Raw genomic sequence first — 8,825 nt, 5'->3', positions numbered from 1 at the left:
GTTTTTGTTTTACTATGGTTGCAAATATCAAAAAATTCTATATGTGACACGGCACCAGAGTTAAGTTAGGGTTTTTCAAAATGCTGACACGCCGAGCTCAAAAGGTTCGCCATCACTGCCATACACTGACTCCTGTAGCCTCCACATTGACTCCTGTAACCCCCACATTGAATCCTGTAGCCCCCACATTGACTCTTATAGCCTCCACATTGACTCCTGTACCCCCACACTGACTCCTGTAGCCCCCACATTGACTCCTGTACCCCACATTGATTTCAGATGCCCACTTTTCTTACCCCTGGCTCTTTATAGCCCAAGTGGCACTCCCAGTGACAGTCAGATTGTTTAACTTAAGGGGCATGGCAGTGAACTTTCCAATTATCATCAAAGAATTTCCCCAGCATTACCATGCTGAGACTTCAGGCTGTTGATACGGATTAGATCAAAAATAGAACAAGGTATAATAAGAACCTTTGCTTCCTGGTATGGACTAGAATCAGAATAGCTAATGGTACAACACTTTCAAGTTCTCTCTCTCTCTCTTTTTAAAATTGGTTTAGTTCTTGTGAAAGCTGCTGAATTGACAGCTCAGGATACTATGGATAGAAAAATGACAAGCTTTCCCTCTTCGCTTTTCCCAGTATACCTTCGGCCTGCCCTGGAGGAAATGTCTCAAGAAGAGAGAGGTTTGTTCTTTCTCCAGATACTTTTAAAGTTTGAATTCAGGAGTAGGAGTACTATCCAAGCTGCTTATTATGAAGAATGTATCAAGAAGTGGCTATGTGTTTTCTAAGATCAAAGCTAAAATTGACAGATCATTTCATATAGGTAACTGCAAAACCACCCAGCTAGAGCCAGTTTTGAAATCTTGTACATCTTTCTCATAAGTGAATCCCTGAGTGCTCCAAGTGAGTTATGCAATGTGTGGTCTGTGGTTGAAATTTTAAAGACTCAACTTTTAGGGGAAGATAGGGTAGGACATTTGCTTCATGACCAGCACTTATGAAGAATCCAGTCCTTGCTATTGAAGACTGACCTGTATTTTTTTTTTATGGTAGCTCAGAGCAATAGGGCTAACTAAGAAGCTCTAAAGACTTCAGCCATAGGCTGAGATATAGTGGGGCATGCAAAGTCTTCCAAAACTCAGTAAATATTCATACCCTTTCATTATACAGGACTTACCTAATATTCATAAACTTTTGGGTGAGGGACCATTGTGCATGTCAGCAGGATTCTGAAGTTCCCGAGATCCTATATAATATTAGAGGCCCAGTGCACGAAATTCCTGCACTCAAGGGAGGGGTCCCTCAGCCCAGCCTGCACCCTCTCACAGTCCAGGAGCCCTCAGCAGACATCCTTAGTGCTGCCACAGGGGCGGGAGAGGCTCCCGTTACTGCCACTGCTGCACTTGCTAGCCATGAGCCCGGCTTCTGGCTGAGCAGTGTGCACCATAGCAACCATTCATTCCACATTTGGTCGATTTGCATATTAGCCTTTTATTATATAAGATTTTTTTGTGAGCATATGAACATTTTTTTTCGCCCTCAGCAGACATCCTTAGTGCTGCCACAGGGGCGGGAGAGGCTCCCGTTACTGCCACTGCTGCACTTGCTAGCCATGAGCCCGGCTTCTGGCTGAGCAGTGTGCACCATAGCAACCATTCATTCCACATTTGGTCGATTTGCATATTAGCCTTTTATTATATAGGATTTTTTTGTGAGCATATGAACATTTTTTTTTTCTCTAATGTACCTTCCTAGTTTTTTAACAAGTTTTCAAGGAAACCTGTGACATCCACAACCTTTGACCCTCCCACCTTTTCTTGCTCAAGAGATTTAGACAGAGAAACCTGGTTCAGGAAGAAGCACTAAAAATGTCACCTTAGCCTAATTTGAATTAAATTAGTAATTACCCTTACTAGGTACCCCAGGTCTCATTGTTTTTGAGTCTCCCAGCAGGGATTTTCCTATCATGTATATTCTGCTCTTCCTCAATGACCTGTAAATTGCCCATTCTCACTTCTGAAATCTAATACTCTGTCTCCTCCCCCTTTCTCTTTAGTCTAAAAATCTCTTGTATACCCAATGTTTCATGCCTATGTAAATTCCACATGCACATGTATTAAACTTTAATTTTCTCCTGTTAAAAAAAAAATCCCACATTCTAAGAGTCACTGCTTTAGACAGTGAAGTTTCATTCCTCACTTTTCTCCAGATTTCTGAGACCTATTGTCACCAGTCCCACTCAGAAAACACTTAGAGAAAAAAAGGTGGTAGATCACGAAGAACACAATAATGTCTTCTTAAAAGTGAACTATTAGAGCGCAACTATAGTCATGGACATGCTTATCTACCAGCAACACCCACTGTAAAAGAAAAAATATTTCCCTTAATGAACAGTGTCATTTTAAGAAAAGGAAACTAAAAAATATTATCCAATCTACAAAGGATGGAAAGTCCATAATAAAATATAACAATTCAATTTTGTCTGAGAGATAATCAGCGAATGACAATACAAACCACCACATTACCTGCTTTAATGAGAGAGAGAGAGAGGTTACGGAGAACAGCTCCTCCTTTTCCATCTGGGAGTTCATAAGGTCAGGAACCTGACACTGGTTTCGAGTGGGAGCCAGTCGGGCAGGGTTTCTTCGCCCTCTGGACAAATGGTTGGCCTATTTCAGGAATTTTGAGTAATTGTGGCTGTTCTCTTCAGCCAGGAGAAGTTTAGCTTTCACAAAGAGAAGAGTTTGTGGCATTCATTTAATCCCATTGCCTGAGTGCACAAAATCGACTTTGCTCCCGAAGTTATTGTTCTCAGTTTATGAGTCTGAGACTTATTTTGTCTTACTTTTCAGGGTCCTCATGAAAACGAAGCACCCATAGCATTGCTTAGAGGCTGACGTCGTGCCCAGCACCCTGTACTCCCCCAAAAAGAAATTCCTTCACAAATGCAAGGTAGTAAGAGGAGTGTGCTGCTGTGCCTGCTATGTGCAACGTCATTTTCCCCTAAGGGGCATGGAGGCAACAGCTTGTACCTGCAACCATGCCACTCAAGAGATTTTCATCCTTGCTCTCTTTCCACTCAAACTGTTCCCAGTAATTCCTGTACAGATCATCTTGTAGCAGCTGAATAATATGAGGCAGCAAAGAGAGTGAGAAGTCAGATGTCTTCGCTGAGATTATTATTGTGATGAAACAAGTAGTTGAATAAACTAAATTCTTCCATAGTCAGGTTCTTGCACAAAATTAGCATCTAAGATGATGTGAAGAGAACATAGCATTGGCAACCACTGGCCAAAATTGCCTGCAGCTCTCTTTTCATCAGAAAAGCAAGGTTCCCTTCATTTTTAACTCCGTCTTACTATTCCTTAGTGATTTCTATTGTTTTGGAATCATCCTCTGCCATGCATAACAAGTACTTTTAACCATATGGGATTACCCATCTAAATTCCCAGGGAACAGAGAGTAGCTGTGAATATTTTTGTATGCTTGCTGTATTATTGCCTTAATGCCGCTCAGATTACTAGAATGATTTTCACCAAGAATCCCCAAACAATTGATATCTCAGGAATTATTCTTCTTCTAATGAGAAGCCCATTACCCCTGAGAAAGAATATGTTAGTCTTGTTTCGCAAGTGCTGTGCTGACTTAAAAATGTGTATATACTTTGATCTACTATAGAAGAATCTTGTTTTGGTAATCTCTGAGGATTTAAAATTTTCGGTGTGTGTGTGTGTTTCATAACATCAATCAATCAAGGCATTTAGTCTTTCAGCCCAGTGAAAACACACATAGCTCAAATCTCCCAAAAACGTTTTTGCAACTGATCCTGTATGCAACTGAGCAGGCAATGACTAGTGTTTTGCACAGAGTTAATCTCTCAATATTTTTGGTTCATGTTTGATGACTGCTTTATCATTATTTCAGTACCATTGTTTCTAGATTTATTAAAACATAGTTTAGCTCAGTGAGTTCTTACACAATTTGCTTTTGTGTCTTGCAAACCAAGATTTTAATTTGCATCTTTATATCCCATTTCGTGGACATAGTAAGCAATAAGTGTTAATAACATTTATTTATTTACCAAGTGCTTTGAACTCCTTGGATAAAATTCAATATTCACAAGGAACTTTAAGTTAGTATTTGATTATATAATTTGGCCTAACTTTTGAGATAGGACAGAGTTAAATTTGTAGGCACGCTCTATTTCAGATTCTGTTGTAGGATTTATTTTTATTTTTTGCATATATACTAGGCCATGCAAATCAGGTGGCCCAAACTGATGAATCCTGATTTAGAAACCTTCACTTTTTTTTGCTCAAGAAAATCCAGATTTTTTTTTACCCCTTTTTAAACCTAAACATGAGTTCTACTCTCTTAACAACATTTTAACTGTACAGTACAGTATTGTTCACTATAGCTATTATACTGTATAGCTCTCCAGAACATATTCATCTTGTATAACTGACACTTTATATCCTTTGAATAGGAACTCACTATTTCTCCCTCCTCCAGCCGCTGGCCACCACCATTCTCATCCCTGCTTCTATGAGTTTGACTATTTTGTAATCTATACTAATGAAAGGGTAATATGCTCATTAGACCAGATAGACAGGACATCTTCCAACATCCTTACAGAAAAAGCCACAGCAGCTGTGAGGGCCGAGGACAGGCAGCTGCAGCGGCTGGCAGTGGTAGTAGCAGTGGGGTGATGGGGGCGGCGCCTTCCCCTGATTGGCCCAGTCACCTCCTGCAGAGGGAGGCCAGACTGTGGCTTAGACCCGCTCCCCGCTTAACCCCTCAGTAGGACATTCCCTGAAAGCTCCTGGACTGTGAGAGGAGGCAGGCCAGGCTGAGGCCCCCCTCCCCCAGTGCATGAATTTTCATGCACTGGGCCTCTAGTCTTCATATAAGTGGAATCATAAGTATGTGTCCTTCTGTGACTAGCTTATTTCACTTAGCATAATGTCATCAAAGCTTGTGTTGTCCCATATGGCAGAATTGCCTTCTTTAAGGCTGAATAATATTCTATTTTATGCATATGCCACCTTTCCTTTACCCAGTCATCTGTAGGTGGTTACTACATCTTGAATACCGGAAATATGCTGCAATGAACATCTCATGGACATCCTTATGTCAATTATTTTTAATAACTATCCAGAAGTAGAATTACTGGATTGTTATAGAATTTACCAGGCGACCAGAAAATATGGTACACACAGGAGTACTCAGAGATATAGGGGGAAAAAAAACATTTATTTCCAGATGTACTAGTACCGTGACTCAGGAGAGCCTGTTTCCAAATCCTGAGCAAGCCAATATGGAGGAAGCTTTTTCTTTATACCCTTTGGTTTCTTTGTCCCCCAAATATGGATCAGACTTCTGGACCTTTCACGGGCTTTGCAAAAAGCCCTGTGTGTTGGGATGGAGGACATGAGACCACACCTAAAGGCCTGGCTTGACACCAGCACTGATAACCCCCTCTGGGGGTTGTGTATTGTTCATGATTTATGTCCTCTGTAAAATGTGAGTATTTAGGTAAATAGGTCTTGCAAGACCAGATAATTAAAGAAGGGCAGTGAGTTGATTATCAGCTAGCAAGAATGTGCATTAGGGATACTGATTAACTAGGTACAGAGTCAGATTGCTAGCCCCTTCCCAAAAATCTATTTTTATGTTTCCCATCAGGATCACATGGTAATTCTGTTTTATTTTTTTATTTTTGAGGAATCTCCATATTGTTTTCCAGAGTGGCTGAACCATTTTTATATTCCCACCAATAGTACATAAGTGTTCGAATTTCTCCCCAACACTTTAAAAAATATAGGCATCCTAACAGGTGTGAGGTGAAATCTCATTGTGGTTTTCATTTACATAGCCCTCTTGATAAACATATTTTCATGTGCCTATTGGCCATTTATGCCTTTTTTTTTTTTTTGGAAAAATGTCTACTCAATTTGCCTATTTCTTTTTTTAAAATATATTTTTATTGATTTTAGAGAGGAGGGGAGGGAGGGAGAGAGAGAGAGAGAAACAAAGAGACAACAATGATGAGAGAGAATCATTGATCAGCTGCCTCCTGCATGCCACCCTCCTTGGGGATTAAGCCTGCAACCTGGGCATGTGCTCTGACCAGGAATTGAACTGTGACTTCCTGGTTCAGAGGTCCCAGACACCATATCTAACAAACCTCTCTTGAGTCCCAAATCCCTCTCTTGCTACAGCCCCATGTCTTTGTTCTGCTCTGTAATAGACCTGCACCCAAGAGTTGTGTAAGGCTATGGTTTCCACTTCCTACTTTCTGCTTACTTGTTAATCCCCATCTATCTATCTTTTATTACCATGTTACCCTGAAAAAGCTATCTCTACTGAAACAACCCGTCTCCATGTTACAAATACAATGACTATTTTCCTGTCATTGTATTTTGTCTCTCAGTAAAGTTTGACATCTTTTTTTTTTGGAAGGGGATAGAAAAGCTACTTTTCTTTTGCAAATCAGAGAGCAATGTTGAACTTGGGCAAAATGTTTAATTCACTGTGCCTCAGTTTCCCTACCTATAAAATAGTATAACAACAGCACCTTGCTCTTGAAATGGTAAGAATTAAATTAGTTTAAGGCAATTAAAGCAGTACTTGGCACAGGAATTGCTAATCATCATTGTTATTATTCCAATTACACATTCTTTGGTTTTTCTTCCATTTCTGACAATTTCTATTCTTTGCTGGCTTCTTCTTATAAATGAGACCTCTCAATGTTGAAGGTTATATTTCCTCCTAGCCCAATGAATTTACATTCACCTAGGTGCCGTTAGCTCCTGAATGTGTCTTTAGCCTTGACCCATATCCAACAGTGTATTTGACATTTCTCCTTGTATAGTATAACATATAATAAAGTTTAACTTTCAAAAATAGAATTCTTGATAATGCTTCATCTTATACTAGGCTTCCCATTCCACTTTTTCTTTTCATTTGCTCAAGTTGAATATCTATGCATTCACCTAGGTGCCGTTAGCTCCTGAATGTGTCTTTAGCCTTGACCCATATCCAACAGTGTATTTGACATTTCTCCTTGTATAGTATAACATATAATAAAGTTTAACTTTCAAAAATAGAATTCTTGATAATGCTTCATCTTATGCTAGGCTTCCCATTCCACTTTTTCTTTTCATTTGCTCAAGTTGAATATCTAAGAGTCTATTATGTCCCCCCTTCTCTTCATCTTTACTACCACCACCTTCATATAAACCACACTAGCTCTAGCCTGGGTTATGGAAATAGCCACCAACCTGGACTCCTAGATTTTTGTTCGCTTCTGCAGAGGATTAAGCATACAATTGCCAAGTTTACTGTTTTAATATGTAGTAAAATTATGTCATCCCTTCCTTAAAATCTTCTTTGGCTTCTGACTGAATTTAGAATAAAGTCTAAACATTCTCCTTTGGACTATACTAGCACTATAGGATCTGGTCCCTGCCTACTTCACCCACCACCTCCTTCCAGATGTGTTTATTCATTATGCCTCCAGCCCTACTGGCCCACTGGTCCTTGAACATGCTAAACTCTTACCTGCTCAGGGGCCTTAGGTTTGCTCTCTCCTCTAAACGCAATGTTTTCCCTTGGCTTACTTTACCTGGCTGGTTACTTCAGTTCGAATTTCAGGGTTTTGCTCAGATGGCATCACCCCGGGAGGCTTCCACTGAGCAGTAATGTAGAGGAACATACACTACCCTTATTCCGTATTTTTCAGCCTTTTCTAGCACTTTTAAAAATCTGAAATTTCCCTGGTTGTTTATTTGCTTATTATTATTATTTTTAATTCTAAACTGGGATCTAATCGTCTTTAGGAGAAATACACTACCTGTATTATTCACTTCTATATGTCCACCACCTAGAACAGTGCCTGGTACACAGCAGACACTTCATAAATATTGACTCAATTAATGCATAGCTGAATCTTGGCAGGCAGTGAACATTACAGTAAAAGAGTGACATAACAATGATTGACAGCTTACAGGGACCACTCTGGATAACAGAATGTACAGTAGGTAATCATCTCTTACTGTCTGCACTAGAAATTATAGAAGTCAGGTAGATGAACAAAGCAATAATATTAAAAATATAAACTAATATCTAAAAAACTGAAATGTTAACATTTTTGGTTATGTTAAAGTTTATATAGATACAGGAGTGAAGGGGAGTTCAAATTTCTTAAACATATCTTATACTAGAGGCCCTGTGCACGAATTCATGCACAGGTGAGGTCCCTCCAGGTGGCCTGCGGAGATCGGGCCCCAACTCAAGCCCCCAGCCTCACAGCCCCAGCTCACGCCCACAGCCTCACAGCCCCACAGCCTTGCTTGGCACCCTGCCTTGGCCTGGCGCCACCCCCTCACCTGCTCCACCATCCTGCCTGCCCAGCTCCCTCAGCGCCTGGGAGCCAGGTGGCGGCCCCCCTGCCACCGCTGTCACTGGTTGCTGTCTGTGGGGCAGTCGGCAGGGTGATCCACCTGCTCACCTACTCCACCATCCCACCGTGGGCCAGCTCTCATTGGGGCCCATCAGAGCTGGCAGCACCTCCACTGCCGCCCACTGCCAGCACTGTATCACCAACACCTCTCATCTTCTGTGCCAGCCCCTGTGGCGCAGGTCATAGCGAGCAGTCAAACTCCTGGTCTTCTGGTAGAATGACCGCCTGAGGGGACAATTTGCATATTAGGCTTTTATTATATAGGACTAGAGGCCCGGTGCACAAAAATTTGTGCACTGGCGGGGGGAGGGGTGTCCCTCAGCCCCACTTGTGCCCTCTCACAGTCTGGGACCCCT

At 41.1% G+C, this 8,825-nt stretch overlaps 1 long non-coding RNA gene across 2 annotated transcripts in view; it reads left to right on the top strand.

Moving 5' to 3' along the window:
• Positions 1–8,825, top strand: part of LOC102246514 — a 41,924-nt gene that overhangs the window by 22,528 nt on the left and 10,571 nt on the right. For both annotated transcript variants that reach the window (XR_001359814.1, XR_001359813.1), the window contains exon 3: positions 642–686. This is a non-coding gene — a long non-coding RNA (uncharacterized LOC102246514). The remainder of the gene's footprint in view (positions 1–641; positions 687–8,825) is intronic.

The sequence above is a fragment of the Myotis brandtii genome, unplaced genomic scaffold (genome assembly GCF_000412655.1).
Source record: "Myotis brandtii unplaced genomic scaffold, ASM41265v1 scaffold702, whole genome shotgun sequence".
Classification (NCBI taxonomy): Eukaryota; Metazoa; Chordata; class Mammalia; order Chiroptera; family Vespertilionidae; genus Myotis; species Myotis brandtii.
Note: the sequence above shows the minus strand (reverse complement) of the source record. Positions and strands in the feature narration are given on the sequence as shown.